Genomic DNA, 6,536 nt, shown 5'->3' on the forward strand with positions numbered 1-6,536 from the left:
TTTTACTGTATGAGATTTTTCCTCAGCATGTCTAAGTAGACTAGGAAATAGGACTTTAGCTAAGAAGTGAGACTGCAACCAGCAAGTGATTAAAAAGTCTTCAAGAACAGATGACATATAAAATGTTGTAGAGGGCGCATTGATCCAGTATTACATTGTGGTACTCAAAATACCAAAGGTTATAATTTTTCCAGATAAGGTGCAAAATGCAGGTTCTGCTTGCTGCGACCATTGTAAGCCTTTCAAAAGTCAGAAGCTTTACTCTCAGTGAACAAGCAAAAATTCCCCATGTCATCTTTTTTTTTTTTTACTGTTTTGTAGAGTTGTTTCATACTATCTTGTAGCTGCAATCTATGCATTCTACTGTGAAAATTAAAAAACCAAAAAGATACATATGTTAAACCAAACTAAAGAGTAAGGATGTTGGTCTATAGGCAGTTTTTATCCCAAATTTGTTAGAATATAGTTATTTGTTAGAATATAATTATATTTGTTAGAATATATACTGCACTACAAACTGCAGAACAGTTTGTAGTGCAGTAACACCCAGTACTATATATATTAAAGACAGAAAATAGTGTGCCTGATACTTACTATGCAAATATATACTACTATCACTTCATGGAGATACGCTATTACTATGTCACAAAGAGATACTGTCATTTCTTGACATAGTACAGCTTTCTCATGAGGGTTGACTGCCTTATCAATATGGTTTTCTTCCTGTATAGACTATTTATGAACACACACTGCTGTGTTTATCCAAGCTCGTATATATCTCTCTCAACACAACCCCTCATTGTGCAGCACAGACATACCCATTCAACATGTCAAGCAAGAAGTTATGCACAGTGCAAGCCCAACTGTACCACAGTGGTTTCTAAATTCACAAAACAATCTTGGCAGAAGACATTTCAAATATGAAATATAATGTGTGTGGTCATATTTAGAAATCAGTCCTATGCCTCTTTCATACCCAAAGCTCTCCCTGAAGTATAGAAGAAGTTTGTTACAAGTACTTCAGTGAACAAGAACCTCTGTTATTATCAATGAAAGTCATTCACTTAAGCTGCTAAGTGATTTTTCTTTCTGGTAAGACAAGCAACCATAGATTTAGCTATGACTGGATGAGCAATAAAAATTAGGGAAAAAAAAAAGAGAAGTAATTTTTATTGATTGATTTTTTTGAAAACAAAAAAGGGTCAGGGAACATTATACATCTCATCTAATTCCTTGCCAATTCATCAGAAGCTGTATCTTTGATTTCACTAATGTACCAACGAAGTGAAAAGTTACAACATCTCTACTTAAAGGAGGACAAGTCCTCTATTGCCACAGAGAACTATGCATTTTAATACATTAGTATTAATCACGATTGAATAATTTTGTACTTGGGTCTGCTGTTTGTAAAAGGAGATTTCAAACAAATCCCACTATAACTTACTTCTAATGAACACTTAACTATTCCAAATCACTACCAACATTTTTACAACCAAAAGGAGATCTGTATTATCTTACTAATAATCTTACTTAAAATGGTCAAAAGCTTTCTGCAGACTATAAAAACTATACAGAAAATAAGTGAGGAAGAGAGATACTCAAAGTTCTGTGATTAACTGTACAAGATCTAACTAATTTCAGTAGATGAAAACCTGAGAAATAATTTCAAAATCTTCTCGACATCACACACAAGTATGATTCTCTCAAAGATAAAAGAAAAAGGAATGTTATTAAAAAAGTTTTATTCGCAAGACATTGCAAGGACAAAAAATATACAAATGAATATATAGCAATAACTTTTTTGTCTTACAGAAACAGCCAGTTTTTTGTTGTTGCACTTACTGTGAGACAAACACTTCATTAGCTTTCACCCGTGAATCAGAAAAAATGCATTTTAGTGCATTTTCTGTATCCTTTAGGCCAATGCCATCAAAGCCTTTTTGTATTCTCTAGCTAACTAAATGTGCTTGACTCATATAATCTCATTTTATGTTTCTTCTAATTAGATTGGGTTTTTCACTCTTTAGCACTAGGGGAATGGCACTGTGCACGTCTTCTTCTCAAGAACCAGCCAAACCAGAGATGACTGCTGCTGTTTCTCTGATTGACTAAGGCTAGCTGGATATAAATAAATTTTATTGTTGTCTTCCACTGTCTATACCACTATTGTTCTACATGATATAATATAATATCTGATGTACTAACAAAATTCTTTTATTGAAGAGGATTACTAATTATCATTATTTTCATTTTAATAGCTCAGGCATTGCCAAGACCAACTCCACAAAACACCACGAGGCTAATTTCAGCAACTTCATGGGTCCAACTATATTTTCTTAGCAAACAAAATCATGATGACCTCCTGCTCAGCACTTGCCAGCATGGTAAAACAGTAATGCGGGATGGGAAAAATGTAGCTGTCATCAGGAGATATTGGCTGTGAATAATGAGGTAAAGCCATGATAAAACAGAGGGAGCAGAATTGAGGTGATCAGATTTTGGGAGTTTCCAAGAAGCAGTATGTTTTGATCAAAATTATTCTAACTACTATTTTTTAAAAGAAGGTGATAAAGAATCAAGGAGAATTTCTGATATTAGCTTTGGGGATGTCATCCATCTTCTCAAATGTTCTAAAGGATAGCTAACAATTATAGACAGAAGGCTCATATTCTAATCCTAACTCCATTTCTTGTTTTCTTCTAGATAGGTATTTCATGGTTTTACTTACTTTCCTTATCTGTAAGCTATGCTGTTTACACAACCCCCCTTTTATGGGACAATTCAGGATCTAGATGTGAAATGAGTACATGAGAACTAAAGACTTCAATCTGAATTCAACACAGTAACTTAATATGCATTGGATTTTATAGTGACAATCACAATTGAAATATTTTATATTCAAAAGTCATAGAAAAATCCAGTTAAGCACAGGAACAAGGACAGTACATCATAGTGAAGGTGGAATGTTTTTTCAACACTAATGTCAATAATGATGACATTTTTAAACTCTAACACAGACTAAGATTGCAAGTTAAAAGACCAAACAAGATAGCTAGTAAGCAGTAGGAAATGAACAACTATCCATGGAGGTAGTCAAGATAAGAAAGAATGTCCAAGTTTTTTGTCCTCAGAGTCAGGAACTGGTATCTCTCTAAAGAAAATCAAATTTGGGTCCTATGAATATTTCATAGTGCTTCCACTCAGAGCAGCAGTTAATAGCTGTATTATGGAGAATTACATCATTGCCTAAGTTTACATGCTATTCATAAATTCAAACTACATCTTCTCTGCAGTTCACTTCCTATGGCATTCTGTATCTCCTATTTTTACCCCAAGCACTAAATGCTGTTGCACTTAACTTTAAAATAGAAGAAATTGAAGAAACTGTGGAAGGCATTTAAATTAGAATAAAGCATTATGATCATAATAGCAATCACAAGATATGTAAACACATTATCTTCTTCAAAAGCACTGTAATAACTTTAAAAAAAAGAGAGAGACACTATATTGGGTGCAAAATAAATATAGATGGGATTAAGTCACAAAAGTAGAATGTAACTTTGTCTTTGACAGGTGCATTACATCTACTGCTAGCAGATCTTTGGCTTTCTCTCTAGTCTTTATTTCAGCAACCTTTGTCAGCTTGACACACCTGTACATTTTGAATTGAACTGCAAGACAGGGAGATAAGTTTCTTCTCAAATCTCAGAGAGTTAACTTGTGCATCAAGTATTGTAAGAGCTGGTAAGGCAACTACAGCATTCCTGGAAAGTATGGGATATTACGTTAAAATAAAAGTCAAGAGTATGCATTCAGTGCACAGGTATACATGAAATGGTTTGGTGGCACCTAGCAATCCATACATGCAAAAGGAAATGCAAGTTAGTGCCCTGCACCATGTGTATTTTTGATTTGCGAAATACAACATGCATTTCTAGAGACAATTTTATTTCTATCATCGTATTCTTTAGTGGTACTTCCAGTGAAGAATTCTAAACAATTTTGAACCTTTTGGAAATGGCCTCACAGCATCTGTTCTTTGTTACACCTATCACTTAGGCTGGAAGCTCAAACACCTGAAGCTGTTCCAACATACTCAAGGAATCAACTACAGCTGACTAGATCACGTAACTAGATAGTAGAGTGTGTCTCTTATGCTGCTGTTCCTATAATCAGATCTAAGCAGTTTTCACTTGGCTTAAACTACTTGTGAGATTATTTTTTTTTTAAGTTTCAAGGAATCTGAAAGATTTCTTGAATTCTGCCTGTGTAGCGTTATTGTCTAAAGGAAATGCATGTTCAATCAATGTTCAATCAATGTTCTAAATTTAGCAACAAGTTACATGTTCAGAGACATTAAAACTTGGCTCAACATTACTTGAAATGGCTTCATTAGAATTGCATGAAGCAGAAAAACAGTCATCTAAAACTGTTTTCTCCCTGGATCTTAGTCACCTTCAAATTTACACAGATGACATGCTACAGTAGAAGACAAAACAACACGGTAACATGTGAATCTGTTCACCTATGTACAGGTGAAATTAGTGGCTTCTTAAAAACTACAGATTGTGATGCAGAAATTAGCACACACAGTAGATTCTCTATATGTATCACACAGGAGATGTTTCCACTGCTATCATTAGCGTTACTGAATGTAATTAATGCATGTTCAAGTCATCTTTAAACCACATAGTTCAAGTTTTGTAGCTCTTTTTATTCAGGCAACGCAAAGCTTCAGGCAGGCTACAAAAGTTAATGGAGCAGCAGGGCAAATACTTCAGCATAGAGAAGACCACAATGTGTTCCATACTACTGTTAGAATGGGGCTGATATTTAATTTAGCTGGTCGGTTATAGTTGAGACTAAATTTTTAGTTTGATGCCTTAAATCCTTATTCAGTCAAGAACTCATCAAAATATCAAAACCAGTAACCCTAAAGTACTGACCAAATTTTTGTGCTTATTTTTCCTGAAATCATAAATGATAATTATGTATCGCATATTTGCCAGGCTTCCCCCATAGACCATTTTACTTTCCTGCATATCCTGCCTTCAAGAGGTCAGAAGAACTCTAGGATTTACCCTTTGCCCATCTTGTTGCTCTTTATATGCTCCTGGCTCCTTCTTTAGTGCATTATCAGCGGGGTAGGTGGGCATGGGGAAGGCATTGTGGTATTGGATCTTTCCCCACCTCTAGTGAAACTTTCAAAAGTGTGTCTTAGGTCATGAATCACATCATGAAAAAAAGGAAACTTTATGACAGTGATCTATTTACAACTATATACTATCTATGACAGTATTGCCAACACAGAATATCTTCCCAAGTATATGTTAAATAATGCCTAACATTAGATGTCCAATAATTTGCCCTAAGGAAACAACATATACAAAAGTATGTAAGAGCCTTATGAATTACATTACATGCTGAATTTGCACAACTGTTGAAAAGAAGGCCGAAGAGGTGGCAATTTAAGTTGAATAGTATTGCAGATGACATTAACATGAAAAAGAATATGAAAGTCTTTCCCTCAACTAATTTTCAAAACTTTTGGGGAGTAACTATTTGCAGTCTTATTTGTCACAAAAAAGCAACATTTGCTCATCCTTCTTCCTCACTGGATGTATCTGCAAAGTCTAGGAAATCACTTCAATTCCTAGAATTGGAATAGATGTATTTTATATGTACTGGACAAACAAATAATAATAGCAAAGATATACAGACAAACCTGGCCATACGCAAATCAAAAAGCTTTCTTATGTACTAAATATCCAATTGGCAGAAAAGACAGTTTGGTTTTTTACTAAAGCACTACACAGAAAATCAGACCGTTCCATCTCTAGTCTGCTCTGTGATCTAAAAGTAGGTTATTTCAATGACTGGTTTGCCTCAGTTTTTCCTCCTTAGGGAGTTAATAAAACTCAAGTCTCCTTTGCAAATGTTTGGATTTAAAGGTGAAAAGTACCATGCAGGTATCTTATTAAAATAATCTGATGAGCTAGAAATGGTCAAATTATTTTAAAAAGTCAATGAACATTCATAGTTACTATAATAAATCATTGTCATACACAAGAGTAGCATTTACAAACAGCTCATATCCAAGGAATCAATAAGGAAGGAATAAAGGAAAGACATGGAGTGGGAGGATTCTTCTTCACAGAAACTTAGAGGGCACAAAGTGACTAATAAATGCTTTTTCCATACAGCAAATGTCATTGGCTACTATGATTACATTTTAACATTTATAACATATTTTAAAGTAAGTATCATTTACAACTTCTGTGCAGAAGAAGAGACACCTAGTTATTTTCTCTAATGTAATTATAGATGAGATTCAAGTAAAATATTAAAATAAATCCTTTATCTGGTAGAAAATATATTTTAATAGAGAATTAAAAATAAAATATTTGTCCCTTCCAGGAAATACATCAAAAAATAGTATCTTCTTTGAAGCTGTAAAACTTGCTTAAAAATCAATGAAAAAAGTAACTTACTAGAGAATAACAACATTTCCTTCAAAGCAAAGTGGTGATTGAAAT

The sequence above is a fragment of the Lepidothrix coronata genome, unplaced genomic scaffold (genome assembly GCF_001604755.1).
Source record: "Lepidothrix coronata isolate B3197 unplaced genomic scaffold, Lepidothrix_coronata-1.0 Scaffold96, whole genome shotgun sequence".
Taxonomy (NCBI): domain Eukaryota; kingdom Metazoa; phylum Chordata; class Aves; order Passeriformes; family Pipridae; genus Lepidothrix; species Lepidothrix coronata.